We start from the raw sequence: 24,732 nt of genomic DNA, 5'->3' as shown, positions 1-24,732 counted from the left end.
CTGGTTGGGTAAGGAGGTATCTCACTGTGGTTTCAATTTGCATCTCCCTGATGATTAGTGATGTTGAGCATTTTTTCATTGTTGGCCATTTGTATATCTTCTTTTGAGAAATGTCTATTCATGTCATTTACCTACTTTTTGATGGGATGATTTGGTTTTTTTCTTGCTGATTTGTTTGAGCTCCTTGTAGATTCTGGATACTAGTTTTCTGTCAGATATATAGTTTGCAAATATTTTCTCCCATTCTGTGAATTGTCTGTTTACTCTGATGATTATTTCTTTTGCTGTGCTGAAGGTTTTTAGTTTAATTAGGTCCCATGTATTTATTTTTGTTTTTATTGCATTTGCTTTTGGGATCTTAGGCACAAATTCTTTGCCTAGGCCAATGTCCAGAATAGTTTTTCCTAGGTTTTTTCCTAGAATTTTTGTAGTTTCAGGTCTTAGATTCAAGTCTTTAACCCATCTTGAGTTGATTTTTTATATGGTGAGAGATAGGGATCTGGCTTTATTCTTCTATATGTGGCTATCAAGTTTTCCCAGCATCATTTATTGAATAGAGTGTCCTTTCTTCAATTTATGTTTTTGTATGATTTGTTGAAGATCAGTTGGTTGTAAGTATTTGGCTTTATTTATGGGTTTTCCATTCTGTTCCATTGGTCTATGTATCTACTTTTATACCTGTACTATGCTGTTTTGGTAACTACAGACTTGTAGTATAATTTATAAAGTAATATGATGCTTCCAGATTTGTTCTTTTGCTTAAGATTGCTTTGAACTATTTGGGCTCTTTTTTGGTGCCATATGAATTTTAGGATTGTTTTTTCTAATTCTGTGAAAAAACAAAGTTGGTATTTTTATATGAATTGCATTGAATATGTAGATTGCACTGGGCAGTATGGTCATTTTCATGATATTGATTCTCCAATCCATGAGCATGGGATGTGTTTCCATTTGTTTGTGTCATCTACGATTTCTTCAGCAGTATTTTGTAGTTCTCCTTGTAGAGAACGTTCATCTTCTTGGTTAAGTATATCCCTAGGGTTGTTTTGTTTTGTTTTGTTTTTTGCAGCTATTGTGAAAAAGACTGAGTTCTTGATTTGATTCTCAGGTTGGCCGTTGATGAGTAGCAGTACTACTGATTTGTATACATTAATTTTATAACCTAAGACTTTACTGAATTTATTTATCAAATCTAGAAGTATTTTGGAGAAGTCTTTGGGGTTTTCTAGGTATACAATCATATCATCAGCACACAGAGATAGTCTGACTTCTTTTCCAGTTTGGACGTCCTTTCTTTCTCTTGCCCGATTGCTCTGGCAAGGATTCCTTCATTTGCATTTCTCTGACCTGAACATCTTTCTCTGTGCTTATTGCAAAACAGAATTCTTATCTCTGTCTTGCTTAAGAGGGTACTGATCCTCAAAAAGTTTACGTGCCTTCCCAAAAACCATATAATAAAAATAGAATAATTGTTTAAATGCAGGCTCTGGAGCCAAAATCCTGGCTATTCTACTTATTATCTGTGATGCTCAGGCCTCAGTTACCTCATCTGTGAAATGGGAGCAATCATAACTGCCTAAAAATGTGTTGTGAGACTCAGAAATAAAATATGTCAAATTAACACCACTACCTGACCCCTAAGAGAGTCACTGTATAAATGGCAGCACGATTATCATCTTCCAACAAGGCAGGGTAAGGGCTGCATGATGTGAGGCGGATTCTCCTGACCATTCTTGCCTCTGCATGTTGGTGGACTGGCCTCTCCCTTTGCTGAATGTTTTTCCCACAGATATTAGATCAAATCTAGAGTTGTCGTTCCCGGAGGGAAACAGACAAACGGGAAATCTGTATCTCTCTTGATCCCAGATCAGTTGTTTAGAGAGCCCAAATAACCTCCCGTGGTGGTACTGAGCGCCGGAATCTGAAGGAAAACAAAAAAAGAGTTCTTATTTTTTGGATGATCTTTGTTTTTGTCAGTCCAGGTTGCTGTAACAAATTACCATAGGCTGGGGGGCTTAAACAATGAACATTTATTTCTCATAGTTCTGGAGACTGGAAGTCTGAGATCAGGGTGCCAACATGATCGGGTTCCAGGCAAAGGCCCTGTTCCTGGTTCACAGACACCTGCCTTCTCACTGTGACCTTACATGGTGGAGAGCAGAGAGAGGAAGCAAGCTCTTTCCTTTTTTTTTTTTTTTTTTTTTAGGCCCAGAGTCTCACTCACTCTGTCACCCAGGCTGGAGCACAGTGGTGCAATCTCAGCTCACTGCAACCTCTGCCTTCCACGCTCAAGCAATTCTCCTGCCTCAGCCTCCCAAGTAGCTGGGACTACAGGCATGCACCACCATGCCTGGCTAACTTTTGTGTTTTTAGTAGAGACACGGTTTTGCCATGTTGGCCAGACTGGTCTTGAACTCCCGACCTCAAGTGATCCACCGCTTTGGCCTCCCAAAGTGCTGGGATTACAGGTGTGAGCCACCTCACCCAGCCTTTCCTGTCTCTTTTATAAGGGCACTAATCCCCTCATAAGGGCCCCACCCTCATGACCAAATCACCTCCCAAAGGCCCTACCTTCTAATATCATCTCCCTGGGGGTTAGGATTTCAACATGTGAATCTGTGGGGGACATACAAATGCAGTCAATAACCATCAGAATCCCAGTGGGCTCCTTGTAGCCAATGGTCATTGGTCCAACTTTAGTTTTCTGTGCTACAATATGACACAGTGATGTGGAAAAAGAGGATAATAATATTATTATAATTATTACTATGAGACTGGCTCGGTGGCTCACACCTGTAATCTCAGCACTTCAGGAGGCCAATGCGGGCGAATGACTTGAGGTCAGGAGTTCAAGACCAGCCTGGCCAACACGGTGAAACCCCATTTCCACTAGCAAGGCATGGTGGCGCACACCTGTAATCACAACTACTCGGGAGGCTGAGGCAGGAGAATCCCTTGAACCCAGGAGGCGGAGCTGAGACTGTGCCACTGTACTCCGACCTGAGCAACAGAGCGAGACCCTGTCTCAAAAAAGTAATTAATTAATTAACTTTTTAAAAAATTATTATGGAATTTGGAAAGATTGGAGCACTGGTAATTCAATTCCGGCGGGTCTTCTGATCTTGGAATTCACAAGTTATCAAGCCAAATGCTGAACCTGCACAGGGAAGACAGAAAAAGTGAAACCTCTGTGGATGTCCTCACCCTGCCTGCTAACCAGCCCCTCCATCCTGCCGGTTCCATGCTGGGGGCGTGGGGAGACAATGTCCCTTCATACAACTGAGAAAGAGCACATGCTAGGGAGGCCTGAGACTTACTCTCCTTTTTTTTCAACGAATTTAATTCTTTTCCAAAGATGAAATATAAACATGCAAAGATTCTCTGTAATAATGATGATACATGAGCTAACATTTATTGGATTCTTAACCCTGGGAGGGCCCACACAGATCTCTCGGCATGCGTTATGCCATTTAATATTTACAGAAAACCCTGAGTTCAGAACCGATGCTAGAGATGGAGAAAATGAGGACCAGAGGCAAATAATTTGAGTATTATAACGTTGCCCCAAAGCTGAAATTTTTAACCATCCATTGTGACATCTAAAAACCCGGCCTCCCTTTCTGCTGAGTTTCTCTGGCTCTACACCTGAATAATAGTTTCAATAAACCCCACCAGGTGTCATCTACATATTTTTTCACAAATAAGTCAAGGTACAGTTTATCATCCTCTGAATGCTAACAAATTCTGAAGATGCAAAACCTACAGGGTGTGTATAAATAATTTCGTTCCGCGGAATAAATATGAATACTGTTTAAAAAAATGAACAACCTTGTTTCCCTAAGTTGTTGTGTTACCTCTTCTCTCCTGGACTTTTTATTGGCTCTCTGGTGCCAATAGGAACCTGTTCTAAAACTGATTAGCCCTGAGAAAGACTCTGTAATCAAATAAATCTGAAGTTAGGCGTGCTTTCAATTTTTGTTAAGAAGTGAGTTTTTTTTTTTTTCCAAACAGGACGTGTTTCCCAAAGAAAGCTTGGTGTCTTTTGTATTCTAAAACACGTCTGCGTCTGTGATTTCAAAGGACAGTAGAAACAATTCTGTTTGTAACTGGCCAATTTCAGTTCCTGTGAAAGACCCGTGGAGGAAGTGCTTTGTGAATAAGATTTGAATAAAGCGTATTATTAGATCTCAAAGAGAATCAGTAGATTCTAACGTAGTTTTCCTTACATTTCATCAATAAAGCAATGTCGTTATGAAGGCACTGCAATCATGTCTTGTCTTGTTGGTTTGAAAGCTTGTTTTCTGTTGCTGTTGATCGGCCTTTGGATGGTCTATCCTAGGGACAAATTCCTTTGGTTCTGCAATGCGTCATCGCTGCAACCATACCTTAAGGCTCAGAACACCTAGGGAGATAAATAGAAGTTAATTGTGTTATCTGGGCTTTATCAATAAATTTCAACTTGGAAAGATTACGTGACATGCCCTAAGTGCCACATTCAGCCACACTGCGAAGGCTAAGCACAGTTATAGGCAGAGCCTTAACATACTGAAGACAGAATCTGGGGGATCCCAGGCTCATCTCTTACTTTACTGTCGATCTCAAAGACAATCAATAGAGGCCCGGCGCAGTGGCTCACACCTGTAATCCCAACACTTTGGGAGGCTGAGGCAGGGGGATCACTTGAGGCCAGGAGTCCAAGACCAGCCTGGCCAACATGGTGAAACCCCATCTCTACTAAAAATACAAAAATTAGCTGGGCGTGGTGGCAGGTGCCTGTAATTCCAGCTACTCCGAAGGCTGAGGCACAAGAATCACTTGAACCCAGGAGGTGAAAGTTGCAGTGAGCCAAGATTACACCACTGCACTCCAGCCTGGGTGACAGAACAAGACTCCATCTAAAAAGAAAAAAGAGAGAGAGAATCACTAGATTCTAACGTAGTTTTCCTTGCATTGCATCAATAAAGCAACATTGTTATGAAGGCATTGTAATCTTGTCTTCTCCTGTTGGTCTGAAAGCTTGTTTTTTGTTGTTGTTGATCAGCCTTTGGACGGTTTGTTTGGTTCTGCAGAAGCCAGGAGGGTTAGGGGCTGTTAGACTGAATTATGGGCCCCCCTCAATCTCCTAGAATCCACATGTTGAAATCCTAAGCCCCAGTGGCTCAGAATGCAAGTGGGTTTGGAGATAGGGTCTTTGCAGAAATCATTAAGTTAAAAATGAAGACATTAGAGTGGGCCCTAATGCTAATTCTAAAACCTGGTGTTCCAATTACAAGAAGAAGATTTTGACACAGACACACACAGAGGGAAGAGAATTGTGAAGCCGTGGAGAAAAGACAGCCATCTGCAAGCCCAGGAGAGAGGCCTAGAGCAGACCCTTCCCCCACAGCCCTCAGAAGGACCAGCCCTACAGACACCTTCAGTTGCACTTCCAGCCTCCAGAACGGTGAGAAAATACATTTCTGTTGCTTTAAGTGGCTGCAGCCTGAGCATAGTAATACCTGGGCCATTTCAGCTGCCCTACGCATGATGATTCAGAGGCCTGAGGTGTCCTGATCCTGAGCTCTACACCCCAAGACAGTGCTTCTGAAGCTAACGGTGCCAAATCCAGAAACCACAGACTGACCAGTTATTTGGTGCTTACACACCCCACGTCTGTCCTAGATACCCTGAAGACACAGCATTAGGCTTCCTCCCCAGCAAATCTCAGTGGAGGGTGTGAAATTGGAGGCTTCTTGGCCAACTGGTCTGAGGTTGAGTTGAGCTCCTACCTTTCTCTCAACAATCTCTGGCTGGGGGAAGTTTTTCCTGGGAAATCCTCACTCACATGTGGATTTGTGGAGGCTATGCCCACCCAGACCCTCTGTTCTGACATTTTGTTCAAGAGGGCCACATTGTTCTTATAAGGCTCATAGCCACGCCGCCCTCTCCCCCAAGTTCCACCTGTTCCCAGCAGCCCTAACTCGAGTCCTTTTGTGGACAAAGAGGAACAGAGAGTAACGAGACACTGTGCTGAGCACTTTCCAGGCACGATCGCATCTCACCTTTACTGCCTCCCTGAGCGGAAGGCATCACCCTCTCTCAATCTGCCAGATGGCGAAACTGAAGTACAGACGGGTCAGGAACCTGCCCCAAGCTCACACGGCTCACGAGTGAGGGGAATGCATTTGCTCTTGAGTTTCTAAGGCCTGTGCTTTGCTGGTATACAATGCGAGAGAGGTAACCAAATGGCCTTGAACTCCTCTCCCTCCAAGGTAACCACAGGGAAAGGTCCAGCCAGGACCTGGCCGGGTTAGTGCTTGTGACATTTTGTCTCTGGAAGTTTCAGAATCTGTCACTGCAGAGGCTGGCAGGGACGTGCTTTTCACAGGCCACAGTGGCTCATGCCTGTAATCCCAGTGCTTTGGGAGGCCAAGGTGGGAGGATAGCTAGAGGCCAGGAGTTTGAGACCAGCCTGGGCAACAGAGCAAGACCCCATCTCTACAAAGAAAAAAAAAAAGTACTGTGCCACTCAAAGAGACCCAAAAGATTGCTTCCAGCTCCACAGTGAGGCAAACACAGAAAGTGAGAGTAAGCGTTCAGGGGCACCCACACACATTTAACAGACCAATGCTATGTTGCAAGAATCTAGTAATAAAAAAGAAACAAGCTTATATTTTCTATGGTTTTTTAATACAAAAATTTCAATTTCTCATCACATACTAGAGCCCACTGCAAATAAACACCTGGGTCCTTGCCGGGCGCGGTGGCTCACACCTGTAATCCCAGCACTTTGGGAGGCCGAGCCGGGTGGATCACGAGGTCAGGAATTCAAGACCAGCCTGGCCAAGATGGTGAAACCCCATCTCTACTAGAAATACAAAAATTAGCTGGGCCTGGTGGCATGTGCCTGTAATCTCAGCTACTCAGGAGGCTGAGGCAGAGAACCGCTTAAACCCGGGAGGCGGAGGTTGCAATGAGCCAAGATTGCCCCACTGCACTCCAGCCTGGGCGACAGAGCGAGATCTCCGTCTCAAAAAAAAAAAAAAAAAAAAACCTGGGTCCTTACCACTGATAGTTTGAGAAGCCCTGCTGAGACAGCGGTCTCAGTCACTGACTAAGGATAAAATGACATGGAAAAATCTGGAGCCCGGGAAATGCAGGGATTCTCTCCAGCTGCGAGGGCCACACGGGGGATGTCCAGCCACCAACGTGAGCCCCTCAGCTGCCAACTGCACCCTTAGTAAGGGGCTTTCTGGAATAGTCAAATGGATAGTGCCCTGGAAGTTGAGAATTTGGCTTTTAGTCTCAGGTTTGGGTTTTTTGTTTATTTTTGAGACAGGATCTGGCTGTGTCACTCAGGCTGGAGTGCAGTGGCACGGTCTTGGCTCACGGCAGCCTCAACCTCCCATAGCCCTGGTTTAGTGGTGTGACCTTGGGCCAATCATTTAATCCTCTGTCCGCTGATTTTCTCAACTGTAAGCTGGAGATCATAATACTGGTGCCTGCCTCATAGGGTTATTCTGTGGAATAAACGTGTTAATTTGTGAGCGTTCAGAGCAGTGCCTGAGTGCTATGTACATGTTCACTATTATTACAATTAGGTAGAAGTCATTTTTCCTTCTTAAGCCTATATTCTACTGAAATAGTTTTTAAACTACTTTTTTGGGATATTCCTTTGTGGAGGAGGTGTTTCAAGACTTCCATAAGCATCTGACTTACATTTAATTTTTTTTTTTGAGACACATTCTCGCTCTAGTGCACAGGCTGGAGTGCAATGGTGTGATCTCAGCTCACAGCAACCTCTGCCTCCCGGGTTCAAGCAATTCTCCTGCCTCAGCCTCCTGAGCAGCTGGGAGTACAAGCGCACGCCACCACACCCGGCTAATTTTTGTATTTTTAGGAGAGATGGGGTTTTGCCATGTTGGCCAGAATGGTCTCAAACTCCTGAACTCAAGTGATCCACCTGCCTCGGCCTCCCAAAATGCTGGGATTACAGGCGTGAGCCACTGTGCCCGGGCTGTTCCAACTGTTTACCACAAAACTAGGCCTGCAGCTCTGGCCATTCATTTCTCAATTATCTGGGGAGAAACAGGGACGAGGCTGGGGGTATAGGAGAAGGACCTCCTGACTGGACAGCAGGAAACCAGCCTGCCATTAACCACCCAGTGACCTCGGGCAAGTGCATGAACCTCCCAGCCCCTGAGGGTATGGGGCTCTGCCACCCTCTGTATCTTGAGGCAGGTGCTTTTGACAGCAGCCCCTCCTGTCCTTTAGATGAGTGGTCCCCGACCTTTCTGGTACCAGGGACCAGTATCATGGAAGACAATTTTTCCGTTGTCCTGGTGTGGGGGAAGGTTTCAGGATGATTCAAGCACACTACATGTATTGTTCACCTTATTTCTATTATCATTACATTGTAATATATAATGAAATAATTCTAGGCCGGGTGTGGTGGCTCACGCCTGTAATCCCACCACTTTGGGAGGCTGAGGTGGGTGGATCACTTGAGGTCAGGCGTTCAAGACCAGCCTAACCAACAAGGAGAAACCCCATCTCTGCTAAAAATACAAAATTAGCCAGGCATGGTGGCCCATGCCTGTAATCCCAGTTACTTGGGAGGCTGAGGCAGGAGAATCGCTTGAACCCGGGAGGCGGAGGTTGGTGTGAGCCGAGATTGAGCCATTACACTCCAGCCTGGGCAACAAGAGTGAAACTCTGTCTCAAAAAGAAAAAAAAACAGAAAAGAAATAATTCTACAACTCACCATAATGTAGAATCAGTGGGAACCCTGAGCTTGTTTTCCTGCAACTAGATGGTCCCATGCAGGGGTGACGGGAGACAGTGACAGATCATCAAGCATTAGATTCTCATAAGAAGCGTGCAACCTAGATCCCTGGCTACGCAGTTCACAATAGGGTTTGTGCTGCTGCTGATTTGAGAGGAGGCGGAGTTCAGGCTGTAATGTGAACGATGGGGAGCAGCTGTAAACACAGATGAAGCTTTGCTTGCTCGCCCGCCACTCACCTCTGGCTATGTGGGCCTGGTTCCTAACAGGCCACCGGCCAGTACCAGTCCATGGCCCAGGTGTTGGGGACCCCTGCTTTAGATAACCAAACAAGCAGCCAGGCCCTGACATAGACTCATGTAGAACCCCACCCTCTTCCCACTCCATTTTCGAGGCCATCCTGGTAATAAGAAAGTAACCAAAAGACAGCAAAGAGAAGGAAGAGGGCCTGCATGAGGATCTCACCCCGAGACCGGGCTAACTGTGGTTTTGGGCTCCTGTCATTTGCCTGGGAAACCTGAGCGTGTCTTTGCAGTTGCTCCCATCCACAGGCCTCTGTCCGACTGGCTTTCATCCCAGCCCACTTAACTTTCCTGCCCAAGAGATACCTGTGGTTTCCACCAGCCGCATGCTACTCCCCCGCCTGAAATGCTCCTACTCCTTCCTGCCCTCGGGGACCAACCAGACCCAGCCTGAAGGCCCAGCTCAGTCCCTCCTGCTTCCCTGCCTCCCTTATCTCCTTATTGTTTATGGCCCTGTTTCACTCCTGCCCCTGTGCTATACAGACCTGACATTTGCACAGCATTCATGGTTGACAGGGCATGTTCACTGAACCCTCAAAATACATTGATCTGTCAGCTTCTAAAACAAATCACCAGCTCTGTTATCTTAGGGCTACTGTAACAAAACGCCATACACTGGGTGGCTTCTCAACACAGAAACCCAATCGTTCTGGAGGCTGGAGATCCAAGAAGTCCAAGATCAAGGCAGATTTGGTGTCTGGTGAGGGTGTGCTTTCTGCTTCATAGACAGTGCCTTTAGGCCGTGTCCTCACACGGTGGAAGGGGTGAGAGGGTTCCCTTGGGCTTCTTTTATAAGGGCACCAATTCCATTCACGAAGACTCCACCCTTGGGACCTAATCACTTCCCAAAGGCCGATCTCCTAATACCATCACCTCAGGGGTTAAGATTTTAACACAGAAATTTTGAAGGCACACAAACATTCAGACCACACATCCAGGGAGCTGAGTGGGATTTTTGCCCCCACCCGCCTGTCTAGTGTCACTGGATAGCTGCCTGCAGTAGAGGGCTGGCTAGGGACTATTGTGCACTTTATGTACACACACCACCTCCTGTGAGCTTGGCATAACACCCGTGAGGTGGGTGGTGGCTTCTTTTTTAGAAACTTCAAAAGTGAAGCTCACTTTCAGTCTGGGCTCAGACTTGACATCTGGTATACCAAACTGTCTTACAAAGAAATAAGCAGAAGCTGATCACATGCTGAAGCTCAGGGCCAATGCAGAGCCCGTAAGAGTCAGAGATAGGTCCAGCCCTGTCTATACGATGCCAAAGCCCCTCTCTTCCACCTCAGTTTCAGCCAGGCCTTGCCAGTCCACCCTTCTCCCTCCTCTGTCACCCCTGCCCTTGCCCCTCTGTGGTTGAGGCTCTACAAAGCCCCTGGAAGTCAGGGAACACGGAACCCTAGAATCCTGAGAGGAGGGTCTGGACAAGGCAAATCAGTTCTCTACCTGGGAGTCACACAAGACCTCCTCTCCACGTAGAGAGCAAATCAGAGGCAGGGCTGTTGGGTACCAAGGGGGCATCTGTCCACTAGGAAATGTGCAGGGGCGTCACTTTTGTTTAGGGTTGGATTTGGGTGGGTCGGCACAATGGCTTGGATCCAGAGCCACTCGGATATTTGATGGGGTTGAGGATAGCCCTGCCAAACACCCTGCACCGAGCAAGTCAGTCCTGTAGAAGGAAGGTCTGCCCACGCTGCTAGTACGGCCCTGTGAGGAATCACTGAGTCCCATCAGCTAGCTTTTCCTTTAGTATCCTCTCCTTATTGTTTATCATCTTGACATTGGCCCAAAGGGCTCAGTCCAGCACTCTGGACTCCACTGCCTGCTCTCAGGCTGCTGGAGGAGACCGGCATCCAGAAACACGTGACCGAGCCTCTGTGCACTCAGGACTTTTAATCTCCTTAATTGAAACTGATTGGCCTCTTGGGAGGCAGATCTGCATTGGCCCTGAGCTTCAGCATGTGATCAACTTTTGCTTATTTCTTTTAAAGATCAATTAACACATCATAGTATCCAATCTTCTCCCTGAATATCGGACCTATTTGCCAACCAGAAGCAAAACCAGAAACACACACACTTAGAAAAACAGCTCAGGAAACAAAAGTGCCTGATAAAAATACGGAGGGAAACATTCTGTCTCATGGTGACTTAGCGTTATACAAAAGGCCAGTCAAAACTCCATTACCAAGGAAAGATGTAATCACATGGGAAAGGAGAGATGGGAGAGGTTGGGGGAAGAGTAAGCTGCCTGAAGCTCACAAGATAAATAAGCTGGGCTGGAGAATATCTAAGAACCCGCTGCAAAAAAAAGATAAAAAGGGAAGAAAAGTGAAACATCTTTGTTTGTTTGTTTGTTTTTTGAGACAGAGTCTCACTCTGTTGCCCAGGCTGGAGTGCAATGGTGCGATGATCTTGGCTCACTGCAACCTCCAGCTCCTGGGCTCAAGCAATTTTCCTGCTTCAGCCTCCCAAGTAGCTGGGATTACAGGCATGCGCCACCATGCCCAGCTAATTTTTGTATTTCTAGTACAGATGGGGTTTCACCATGTTGCCTAGGCTGGTCTTGAACTCCTGGCCTCAAGTGATCCGCCCACCTCAGCCTCCCAAAGTGCTGGGATTATAGGCGTGAACCACATTCCCAGACAAAATATCTTTTTAAATTGAAAGAAAACCAACATCAAGAAATTCGTTTGAGTGTCCAGATTTGTGTTCATCCAGATATACCACGATCACTCCGAAGCAGCTAGAGCTGGTTTACAAACCAGCTTGGCAGGTCATATCTCTTGGCAAAGCCTCTGATAAGGGCCCCTTACCTACCAGACTGATCGTATATCCTGGACATATCTCTCTGGGGCTCTCCTGTGCAATGCTGGTGGGTCATTTCACCAACTGGGCACTGGGCTTCAAAAGAACAGTCCTAGTTGGGGTGGGGCCACCTTGTGACTTCCAAGCTCTTGGTTCTGTTTCTGCACCAGCTGCATGGGATTAACACCAGGGCAAAAGAACCAAGAGGCAGGACCTTAGAGGCAAGAAAGCACAGCACTGACAAGTCAATTAATCACTATTGTGCATGTCAAACTCAGTGCAAACACCTTGCTTCCTGTTCTTCTGAAGATCAAGTCCAGAGTCCAGATTTTAAAAGCACAAAGATCCAGCTGTTTTGCTGTTGGAAAGTTCCACTTACAAATCAATTCAAGGAGAAAGTACTTCTTAGTCTCCATGTTCCCTACATAGAGGAAGAAAAACATTTTGTCTACCCTCCTATGTTCAGTTACTGAAGCCTGCAAATTAAATGGATAAAAGCCAGATTAACAAGAGAAATATATAAGAATTTTATTTGATGCTAATATTTTTTCTTACACAGGAGGCCTCACAGAAAATAAGACCCCAGGCTGGGCACGGTGGCTCTTGCCTGTAATCCCAGCAATTTGGGAGGCTGAGGTGGGTGGACCACTTGAGGGCAGTTGTTCAAGACTAGCCTGGCCAACATGGTGAAACCCTGTCTCTACTAAAAATACAAAAATTAGCTGGGTGTGGTGATGTGCACCTGTAAGTCCCAGCTACTTGACTTGGGAGGCTAAGGTAGGAGAATCACTTGAACCTGGGAAGCAGAGGTTGCAGTGAGCTGAGATTGTGCCACTGCACTCCAGCCTGGGCAACAGAGTGAGACTCTATCTCAAAAGACAAAAAAGAAGAAGACCCCAAAAAAGTAGTCAGACTCAGGGGTTTATATACCATTTTAACAAAGGGTGATAAATTGTGAAGTGACTAGACAAAGGAAAGCAGATCATTTAGGCTTCTAGGAGTGGTAAATTGTGGAAAGATAACTAAGAAATGTACAGTAGATAAGGGATGAATAGTTGGATTTGTTAGGCAGACTCACCTTGGTACTGTCTCCAGTGATAAGTCATCTCCAGTGATTAACAGTTATTCTCTTCTGGTATTGGAGAGAGGCACCACTTCACAATTCCTTTACAAGTGGAAATTTATGTTACCTTTACAAAGGGAAACGTGGCCTGCTTTTAGGCAGAAAGAAGAAGGACAGAGAGCTTTTCTTGTGGCTATATTTTCCCAATTGCCTTCAGCTCAAAATAATCCTTAAACCAAAGTGGCATATTCTGGGCCCCTTCACCTAGCAGCAGGAAAGTGACGTAATGATGAAGGAGAGGGTGAACGCTGTAAAGACAAGGGCTGTAACATCATCCATCATCACTAAACCAGGGTCTAAGGGTGCTGAACATATAGTAGGCACTCAATAAATATATGTTGAATGAATAAATAAATCAGTGGCTGGCTGGCTGGATGGATGGATGAATATTGGATAAAATAGGATTGGAGCAACTACATAGTGTGGAAAAGAAAATTGCAGCTTATCGAATGCTGGCTCCCATAAAATACCACCAAGGCAACATGTTGATAAAGCAAAGCTCATGGCAGTAAGAGAAAGCACTACCCTGGTGGTCATAACAATGTCTGAGTGGGACAGATAAATTCAGAGTGTTTATGATGTTTAAGAGTCTGGTTTAAGGAAGGTCTTTCAGTGTGGGGAAGTCTAAGATTGAATAGGATCATGATATAATCCAAGATCATGGAGATAGCAAGGTGAGTTAACAGTCATTTGATGCAATCTACCAAAGTTAGGCAGTTTTAAGTAAGTTCAGGGGAAATTCCTAAAACAAACACTAAAGTTACTTGCAATCTTTAGCTTTCTGGGCAAGTGTTTCCTGCCACAGTGAAATCATGTTGATTGATACAGTTTGGATCTGTCTCCCCGCCCAAATCTCATGTCGAACCATAATCCCCAATGTTGGAAGTGGGTCCCAATGGGAGGTGATTGGATCATGGGAGCGGATCCTTCATGAATGGCTTAGCACCTTCCCCTCCATGCTGTTCTCATGATGGTGAGTGAATTCTCACGAGATCTGGTTGTTTGAAAGTGTTTGGCAGCTCCCCCACCACATCCTCCTGGTCCAGCCATGTAAGACGTGCCTGCTTCTCCTTCACCTTCCATCATGATTGTAAGTTTCCTGAGGCCTCCCCAGAAGCAGAAGCCACTATGCTTCCTGTACAGCCTGTGGAACCGTGAACCAATTAAACTTCTTTTCTTTATAAGTTGCCCCATCTCAGGCATTTCTTTATAGCAATGTGAGAACAGACAAATAGATTGGTAAAGACAGTGGAATAGTAAAGTCATGTTATGAAGACCACATGGTAGTAGTCATATAATGCAGACATAAGCAAGCTTATGTGGGTTTCGGTGGTTTCAGTCCTCAAGCTAATGGTCTTAAGTAAACTGTTCTTCCACAGTGTGGCACATAAAGACAAGTAAACCACGTTTGTCCACAGGAAGACCAGCAAACCTTAAGTGGGCCCCAAGACAGAGGTGATGGTTAATTTCTGGTCATCGAGGCTGAGCCATATAAAGGAGAGGTAATTCAGGAGGCTGGGCACAGTGGCTCACACCTGTAATCCCAGCACTTTGGGAGGCCGAGGCAGGCAGATCACCTGAGGTCGGGAGTTCGAGACCAGCCTGACCAACATGGAGAAACCCCGACTCTACTTACAATACAAAAAAATTAGCTGGGCGTGGTAGCACACGCCTGTGATCCCAGCTACTCGGGAGGCTGAGACAGGAGAATCACTTGAACCCAGGAGGCAGAGGTTGCAGTGAGCCAAGATCACACCATTGCACTCCAGCCTGGGCGACAAGAGGGAAATTCTGTCTCAAAAAAAAAAAAAAAGAAAAGAAAAGAAAAGAATTGAAAACAAGGACTGAAATACATACCTGTATGCCAATGTTCATAGCAGCACCATTCACAACAGCCAAGAGGTGGAAATAACCCTAGTGTTTATCAACAGATAATGGATAAATGGTATATCCATATGATGGGAGCTTTTTCAGCCATAAAAAGGAATGACATTCTGACACATGCTGCAATAAGGATGAACCTCAAAAACATTATGCCAAGAGAAATAAGCTCAACACAAAAGAACAAATATTGCATGATTCCACTTCTATTAAATACCCAGAATAGGCAAATTCATAGAGGACACCAGGGACTGAGGGGAGGGGAAATGGGGAGTCACTGCTTAATGCGTACAGAGTTTCTATTTGGAGCAACAAAAAGTTTTTGAAATAGATAGTGGTGATGGTTGCACAACATTATGAGTGGAATCGATGCCACTGAATTGTACACTTAGACATAGTGAAAATAGCCAGGTATGGTGACCTGTTATCCCGGCACTTTGGGAGGCTGAGGCAGGCAGATCGCGTGAGCCCAGGAGTTTGAGACCAGCCTGGGCAACATGGCGAAACCTCATCTCTACAAAAAAATACAAAAAAAAAAAAAATAGCTGAGTGTGGTGGCACACGCCTGTAGTCCCAGCTACCCAGGAGGTAGAGGTGGTAGGATTACCTGAGCCCGGGAAGTTGAGGCTGCAGTGAACCGTGATCACACCACTGCACTCCAGCCTGGGTGACAGTGTAAGACCCTGTCTCAGAAAAAAGACAGTCTCACAATTAAAATAAAATGTCTCACAATTAAAAATTAAAGCGCACACACACACACACACATATAAAACTGCGTGTGTGTGCATGCTTTCTTGTTAATTGTGGCAAATCACTATATTATATATATTTTATCACAATTTTTTTTAAGTTGTAAAATAAGAAAAATGAAAAATTCCAAGATGGCAGCAGCATAGCATTAACCAAGTCCAGGGTCCTTCTGAGCATGAGCTCTGTGTGAAGCCAGCCCTGCTGAGAGGACGCAGAGTCCAAATCTAGGTGTCATTCCAGCTCCTGGAGACCGAGAGTGAAAGAAAGTGCCTCACTGGGCACTACTTCTGGACTCCAGAATCTACTCAGTGATCAACGAGGATGATCAGGTGGCTCACGCCTGTGGTCCCAGCACTTTGGGAGGCCAAGGCAGATGCATCGCTTGAGGTCAGGAGTTCAATACCAGCCTGGTCAACATGGTGAAACCCTGTCTCTACTAAAAATTAAAAAATTAGCAAGACATGGTGGTGCACGCCTGTAATTCCAGCTACTCATGAGGCTGAGGCAGGAGAATTGCTTGAACCCAGAAGGCAGAGGTTGCAGTGAGCTGAGACTGTGCCACTGCACTCCAGCCTGGGCGACAAGAGTGAGACTCCATCTCAAAACAAACAAACAAACAACAACAACAACAACAAAAAACATATATTAGTACCAATGAGAGGTGGAGAAGGGAATGAAAAGGTGGGCAAGGCATAGCTTTGTCCCAAGAAACCTAATAAAAATCAGATTGCTTGCCACCTTGGCCACTCGCGTCTTTGATGATCAATCCTTGATCTGGGCTTTACTGAGCAAAAAGAGTGCCCTCGTGGCAAGCCAAACCAAACCAGTGACCTCAAGATGAGCTTCCAGAGCATGGAGGCTACCTCTTGCTTGCAGCAAAAATATACACGTTCACTCGCGGCCTTCAGCTCTTTCACCTCTGGGTGATCACTCAACGGGAGGGTGGGGACTCTGCCTGCTGCCAGAGACCAGATCCCAAACCAAACATCCCCCATTAAAGTTATAAGAAACAGTTCTCTGGCTCCAACCCTGTCTACCATTTGAGTGCCTCAGCCACCCAAAAGCTTCTCTCACCATTTCTGGGACATTTCATGGGTATTTGTGATTCTCTCAGCAACCCCATAGTACGCAATACTTCCTCCAATTCTAACACTGGTTTTCCACAAGGATGGGCGCTGCCTCAACCTCTGAAAGCCTGGAAGCCCCAGGAAGGTGCCTCACCCCAGTCCTGCCTCCTACGCACATGCCTGTGGCCAAGCAGGACGTCAATCCAGCCCCTGTGCTATGCTCTTCCTCCCTAAAGAGGAGAGAAGCCTGAATCACCCCCAGCGCCCCAGCGTGGGGCCATGGTGTAGGTTCTCAGGTACTCCTAAGATCCTGAGGAAGGTCTGGGAGGACGATGTGTGGCCTTGCTGGGCTAAAAGTTGCCTTTCGGGGTTGGTGCCAGGCCTGGGATCTGCCCCAACAGCCCTCCAGGCAAATCCGGATGGGGCCTGAATCCTGGAGATTTCAGTTTGATCTGCAGTTCCTGACATACCAGAAGTGCAGGGCCCAGGCTGCTGCAGCCAAAACATCACAATACACCTTCAGTCCCAATCCCTTCTCCTCTAACGCACTAGGACTACCGATATCACAAGCACGAGCCTGGCTTGAGAGACGGGAGCATAAAACAGCACAATGTTCCAGTTACCGCCTTTTGGGGTTTTTGAGTCAAACCACTCTTCTTTTAACACGGTAGTGAACAGATCAGCTTTTTCAAATTTTTTTTTTTAACCGTTAGATATTAACCTTTGGAAAATGTGCTGAAATAGTGCCCCCTAACGGGGGTCCTTCACCACCACACTCTGCTTTCACGTTGCCACCCATCTGTTATAGGAAAGGGACCCTGATCCAGACCCCAAGAGGGAACTCAGGGTGATTCCATAGAGTAAAGTGAAAGTTTATTAAGAAAGTAAAGAATCAGGCACAGTGGCTCATGCCTGTAATCCCAGCACTTTGGAAGGCCGAGGCAGGTGGATCATGAGGTCAGAAATTCAAGACCAGCCTGACCACAAGGTCTGGACTTGGAGAGCAGCCTGGTCAATATGGTAAAACGCCATCTCTACTAAAAATACAAATATTAGCCAGGCGTGGTGGCGCTTGCCTGTAGTCCCAGCTACTCGGGAGGCTGAGGCAAAAGAATTGCTTAAACCTGGAGGCGGCGGTTGCAGTGAGCAGAGATCATGCCACTGCACTCCAGCTCGGGCGACAGAGTGAGACTCCATCTATAAAAAAAAAAAAAGAAAGAAAGAAAGAAAGTAAAGGAATGAAGAATGGCTACTCCATAGACAGAGCAGCCCCTGGGGCTGCTGGTTGCCCATTTTTATGGTTCTTTCTGGATTATATGCTAAACAACGGGTGGATTATTCATGCCTCCCCTTTTTAGACCATATAGGGTAACTTCCTGACGTTGCCATGGCATCTGTAAACTGTCATAGCGCTGGAGGGAGTGTAGCAGTGTGGACCACCAGAGAACACTCTTGTCGCCATCTTGGTTTTGGTGGGTTTTGGCCGGCTTCTCTGCTGCAACCTGTTTTATTAGCAAGGTCTTTATGACCTGTATTTTGTGCTGACCTCCTATCTCATCCTGTGACTTAGAATGCCTTAACCATCTGGGAATGCAACCCAGTAGGACTCAGCCTCATTTTACCCAGCCCCTATCCATTCCTGAGAGCTTCCTTTGCCAAAAATGTGCCTTTAACAATAAGACCTAACATTTACTTAACAAGTTCTTTGTCTGAGGCTTGGTCGCATGATCTCATTTCATTCTTACAACAACCCTGTAAGAGAAATATTATCTCTCCTTTGCAAAACAGAGAGCATGTTCAGGAAGGTTAAGTGACTTCCCCAACATCACAGGCTAGTTTGTGGGGCTAAGATTCTTCCTTATCCACATGCTGTCAGGATCTAGACGAGACGTTTATCCTCCTATACCCGGGCTTGAATTCCAAGGAACCACTGAGCAGGCTTCAAATGTACAAATGTAGGCACAGTGAGCTGATTTGTAATAATAACAGCCAATATCTGAGTACCTACCATGTGCCAGGCAATATACATAGAGTCTTTCATTTAACAACTCAAATGTATATACATATATACTTTTTCTTTTTTTCAGATGGCGGAGTCTTGCTCTGTCACCCAAGCCGGAGTGCAGTGGCGTGATCTCAGCTCACTGCAACCTCTGCCTCCTGGGTTCAAGAGATTCTCCTGTCTCAACCTCCTGAGTAACTGGGATTACAGGCGCACACCAATACACCCAGCTAATTTTTGTTTTTGTTTGAGACAGAGTTTCGCTCTTGTTGCCCAGGCTGGAGTGCAATGGTGTGATCTTGGCTCACCGCAACTTTTGCCTACCGGTTCAAGCGATTCTCCTGCCTCAGCGTCCCGATTAGCTGGAATCACAGGCGTGTAACACCATGCCTGGAAATTTGTTTTGTATTTTTAGTAGAGACAGAGTTTCTCCATGTTGGTCAGGCTAGTCTCGAACTCCCGACCTCAGGTGATCCACCTGCCTCAGCCTCCCAAAGTGCTGGGATTACAGGCATAAGCCAGCCACTGTGCCTGGCAACAAGATATATATTTATCCCCATTTTACAGATGAGGCTCCTGGAGCTCAGAGTTTGAGCAACATCCCTGACTATGAGGAGTCATTGACAACTTGGGCTCTGGAGCCCAACTGCTTAGTTCAAATCCACCTCTCCTACTTACTAGCTGTATGACCTCGGACAAGTTAGTTGACTTCTCTGTGCCTTCATTTCCCCATCTGTACAACAAATGACAGTACCTATCTCATAGGATTACTATGAGAATTCAATGAGTGCTCAGAACTGTCCCTGTTACCTAGTCAGAGCTCCATAAACAGGCAGGTTGTTGTTATCCTCCTCCAAAGTCCATACTTTTGCTCCATGAGATGGCTTTGTCCCCCAATCTCTACTGAGAGATTAAGAATATACTGCACATTAAAATAAACAGGTTTCTTTTTACTGCAGTAATGCTAAATGCTCAGATGAAGGAAGAGATCAACGGCAGTCCAAATTCACCTACATTACCATTCTCCCTGACGTTCTCAGGGCAGTGACGCTAAACCAAGAGAATGAGCTCCATTTAGACCTCTCTTCCTTCCACCCGCATCTTCCTCCTTTCCCTTCTCACTAGGTTCTCGAGGGTAAGTTCATCTTTTTGGAATTGCAAGGGCAGTTGCTGCAAATATCTGCACTCACTATGTCTTATTAGGTTAGTCCCTTGTCTGGTACTAGGAGAAGGGTCTGAAGATCTGGAGTTGATTTCTGGCCCAGCTATTTACTGTGTGACCAGCTATAAGTCCCCTAATCCCTGAGCTTCTCTTTTGCCATCTGTTTAAAACAACCACCTCCCCAGACTTACATGAGAATCAAATTAATGATGTGTGTTAATACGCAAGATGGGGGCCAGCAAGGTGGCTCACATCTGTAATCCCAGCACTTTGGGAGGCTGAGGCAGGAGGTTCACTTGAGCCTAGGAGCTTGGGACCAGCCTGGGAAACATAGCAAGACCCCGCATCCCCATCTCTACAAAAATAAAAAAAATTAGCCAGATGTGGTGGTACACACCTGTAGCCCCAGCTACTTGAGAGGCTGAGGCTGGAGGATCTCTTGAGTCCAGGAGTTCCAGGCTGCAGTGGGCTAATTGCATCACTGCACTCTAGCCTGGGTGACAGAGTCTCAATCTGTCTCAGAAAAAAAAAAAAAAAAATTAACATGTAAGATGGTTTGTAAACCGTAAATTACAGTGCCTGGGAGAAATCAGGTCCCTTTGATTCACCTGGCAGGAAATCTTGCGTCTTGGCTTTCCCAGCCATCACTCTGAGTTGCAGTTGGCTTGTTGAGAACATTCTGTAAGAAGCTGCCTAGATTTCACCTTCCTTGGGGCAGGCTGGGGATGGGAGAGTGTCAGGGAGACTCCTGTGGTAAGCACCTCTCTGCTGAAAGAACTTTCAGCAGTAACAGAGTGTGAAGGAGGAGGCCTAGGTGAGGATGGAGAGGGTGGGGCAGGGAAGAACCCTACCAGTGAAATTGGTTTAGAACAGCCCAATGCCCATGGGGGTAGATTGGGGAATACATGAGATGCCTTGCTAAGTCTGGAACAAGCTTCTCAGGAAGGGGAAACTGACCCTGCTCTAGGGAGATTGGAAAGCTCTTAGGGATAGGGTTAAGTGAAAGCATTTCTTTTTTAACACTGAATCTTCCAACTTAGGTGAAGGATAAATGTCAAAGAAGAGATAAATGTCATGCATCACTCTGGAAATGCCCAATCCACCTACTCCAGAGTACTGATCAGGGACTTAAGCATGGAAAAATTTGTCATTTGATGACTTGTCACAAGAACTACGGACCCTGCCCGAGTTACTGTCAATGGTGAAATCAGTGAGGACACATCTGGGCTCCCTGTTAACACCAAGTGTGTATGTAACAATGGACATGTGGACAGAAATAATTGGGTATGTGAGGGCACCTCACCCAGTAAAGGCTTGGGGGACAGTGATGAGAAGGCAGAGCTAAGCAGGTGGAGAGAAATAGCAGCCCAGGACAGCAGAAGATGGAGGAGCCTGAGGAACAAGCTGTCCCTGAGAGAGAACCTACAGTGTGCCCCTCACCATGCCTTCCACAAAGCCACGATTATGCTCCTTCCAAATTTAATTGCCTCCTTTCAAAAACTCACCATACCCAAAGAGTCCATAAAACCTCTTGTCGGCCAGGCGCGGTGGCACACGCCTCTAATCCCAGCACTTTGGGAGGCCGGGGCAGGCGGATCACGAGGTCAGGAGATCGAGACCATCCTGGTTAACACGGTGAAACCCCGTCTCTACTAAAAATACAAAAAATTAGCCGGGCGCGGTGGCGGGCACCTGTAATCCCAGCTACTCGGGAGGCTGAGGCAGGAGAATGGCGTGAACCCAGGAGGCGGAGCTTGCAGTGAGCCGAGATCATGCCACTACACTCTGGCTTGAGCAAAAAGTAAGACTCTGTCTCAAAAAAAAAAAAAAAACCTCTTGCCAATCCTGCTGTCAGATGTGACTACTGCCACACGAAGAACAGAAAAGCTACAGAACTGTTCTTGTTCCTTTTTTTTTTAGAGACAGGATCTCACTCTGTCACCCAGGCTGGAATGCAGTGGTGTGATTGTAGTGAAGCGGTGTCGTCGTCTGGGATAAATACCCAAGTTTGGTTGTTTCACACTAAGGGAATTGAGAACGTGGACACACAAGAAGTGGGTTTAGGAGCAGAGGTTTAATAGGCAAAAGAAAGAGAAAGGATAATAGCTCTCTCTCTTGTGAAGGCCAAAGATTGGTTGGATCAGGTGTGGCGTTTACGTAGTGCACAAAGAAGCTGGCTACCCCACCCTAATCTTTTTATTATGCAAATGGATTTTCTACTTGGCCGGTGCCATGTTGTCTGCTCCTTACTGTACACGTGGTTGGCAAGGAACGAGAAGGTGGAGCCTCCATGTTGAACATGCCTAGCCCCAGGTAGCCTTTCCCTATTGGCACAGCTGCTGGCATTCACCCGTGCAAGCTTCCAGCTTGCTTATCTATGTCTGCAGCTCGATATTACAGGCTGATCTTTGCTAGAAAAGAAATAATTTGGGGGCTGCTTTTCAGTAAAAGGAAATCTTTTAAAACCTTACCAAGGATTTCCTTACCCTCACTAGCTACCTACATAATTTCTTTTTAACTCCTATATCAATAGCTTAATGCAGCCTTGAGCTCCTGGGCTCAAGCAACCCACCTACCTCAGCTTCCCAAGTAGTTGGGACTACAGGCATGCACACCACGCCCAGCTAAATTTTTTTTTTCCTTTAGAAATGGGGCCTAGCTATGTTGCCCAGGCTGGTCTTCCTGCAGCTTTGACCTCCTGGCCTCAAGCAATCCTCCCAAAGTTGGGGGATTATTGGCATGAGTCACCACACTCTACTCACAGCTGTTCATAAAACTTCAGATGATAAGCAGTTTTAATGCCCAGAATTTAACTACATGGAGTATGTTCCCAGCTTCCTGTAGTTTCTAATCTCCGGGTAAAACACCTCTCCCATTTTTGCTCTCCCAGTCCTTCCACCAGCTTTATAACTTAATTTCCTGCATTCAAGCTGTCTCTGTTTGAAATATCTAAGGTGATTTCTGCTTTTTTCTACCGAACACTTACTGATAAACCCTTTTTCCATTTCTTTTCCTTTGTAGATTTGTGTAAATACCCAAGGTTTTATTATTCAGGTGCCTGTCCTTTCTCCTTTTTGCTGAGTTCTTCAATGTGACCTTGCTGATTTTAATTTTTTTTTTTTTTGAGACGGAGTCTCACTCTGTCACCCAGGCTGGCATGCAGTGGCATGATGTCGGCTCACTGCAACCTCTGCCTCTCGGGTTCAAGGGATTCTCGTGTCTCAGCCTCCCAAGTAACTGGGACTACATGCACTAGCCACCACGCCCACCTACATTTTTGAATTTTTAGTAGAGACAGGGTTTTGCCATGTTGACCAGGCTGGTCTCAAACTCCTGACCTCAGGTGATCCTCCTGTCTTGGCCTCCCAAAGTGCTGGCATTACAGGCATGAGCCACTGCACCCTGCACTTTCTGGTTTTAATTTGTTGGTTATCATCATTTCTTCCCATCACCCACTCAACATTGACAGGTGAGAGTCGACGCTTGCCTTTCATTGCGCTCCTCTGCTCTTAGATCCCTGTTACGTTAAACTACAAAGCAGCTAAAGCACTGGACAACCCAATCCCTTCTCTGGGACACTGCCACCTGGGAGCATCACTGAACGTTTTCTTCCACTGAGTCATTAGAAACAGGATCTGCAGGGCAAGTGCGGTGGCTTATGCCTGTAATCCCAGCACTTTGGGAGGCTGAAGCCAGCATATCACTTGAGGTCAGGAGTTCAAGACCAGCCTGGCCAACATGGCAAAACCCCATCTCTACAAAAATACAAAAAAATTAGCCGAGCATGGTGGCGCACGCCTGTAATCCCAGCTCCTCGGGAGGCTGAGACAGGAAAATCACTTGAACCCAGGAGGCGGAGGTTGCAGTGAGCCGAGATCGTGCCATTGCACTCCAGCCTGGGCAGCAGAGTGAGACTTCATTTAAAAAACAAAAAACAAAAAAACAAGATCTGTCACAGGGGGGCTCTGCCCCTGTTGAAGGGAACTATGCATAACTAATGAACAGGAAAGTTAGTAGCAAAATGGCCTGATCCTTCTCAACATGCTTCTAATAACTTCCAAATTCCCCAGTCTAGATTTCCTTATATATCTTCTTTCCTTCCTAAATGATTACTCTAAACCGTCAAACCCAGACATTTTTGAGTGTATATTTGCTCTTCCTTTCCTCCCCATCATATGGAACTTTTCTCTGCTGAGGATTAACCCAGCTTCTCGGTCACACTGACACACTTGATTTTTTTTTTTTTTTTTTTTTTTTAGATAGGGTCTCACTCTGTCACCCAGGCTGGAGTGCAGTGGCGTGATCTCAGCTCACTGCAACCTCCACCTCCCGGGTTCAAGCGATTCTCCTGCCTCAGCCTCCTGAGTAGCTGGGATTACAGGTATATACCACCACACCTGGCTAATTTTTGTATTTTTCGTAGAGACAGGGTTTCACCACGTTGCCCAGGCTGGTTTCAAACTCTTGGACTCAAGTGATCCACCCACCTCGGCCTCTCAAAGTGCTAGGATTACAGGCGTGAGCCACTGCGCCCGACCCACTGTACACATTTGAAATAAGACCACTGGCTTGGTCTCTAGCTGTGGATGCTGAGACGTCAGAGGTACCCAACAATCCGGCAGATTTAAGGCTAGACTTTATCTTGTAGCACTGCAAATACCACATGGGATAGACACCAGATCTCTGCTTCAAAGCTGAGGTAAATAGTAAACTTCAGAAGAGTTTACTACTTGTCCAAAGTCACATAGAGGGTAGGAGGCAGAGCCAGGTCCTGAACCCAGGTCTTTCCATTGCCACAGCTCCTGCCAAGCACTGCAGTCAACCAAGGAAAACATAAACGAAAGCAGTGGATGTTAAATTCCAGCAAAACGCTATC

The 24,732-nt window shown here is 46.0% G+C and overlaps 1 long non-coding RNA gene across 1 annotated transcript; it reads right to left on the bottom strand.

Annotated features, from left to right (window-relative positions):
* Positions 1–1,954: 1,954 nt before the first annotated feature.
* Positions 1,955–14,782, bottom strand: LOC107976916 (uncharacterized). Its single transcript, XR_008537683.2, has 4 exons — positions 12,950–14,782; positions 11,884–12,292; positions 4,227–4,402; positions 1,955–3,157 (listed from the first exon to the last, which is right to left on the bottom strand). It is a non-coding gene; the product is annotated as an uncharacterized LOC107976916 (long non-coding RNA).
* Between the last annotated feature and the right edge of the window lie 9,950 nt (positions 14,783–24,732).

The sequence above is a fragment of the Pan troglodytes genome, chromosome 8, assembly GCF_028858775.2.
Source record: "Pan troglodytes isolate AG18354 chromosome 8, NHGRI_mPanTro3-v2.0_pri, whole genome shotgun sequence".
Lineage (NCBI taxonomy): Eukaryota > Metazoa > Chordata > Mammalia > Primates > Hominidae > Pan > Pan troglodytes.
This window is presented reverse-complemented; position numbering and strand designations above follow the sequence as displayed.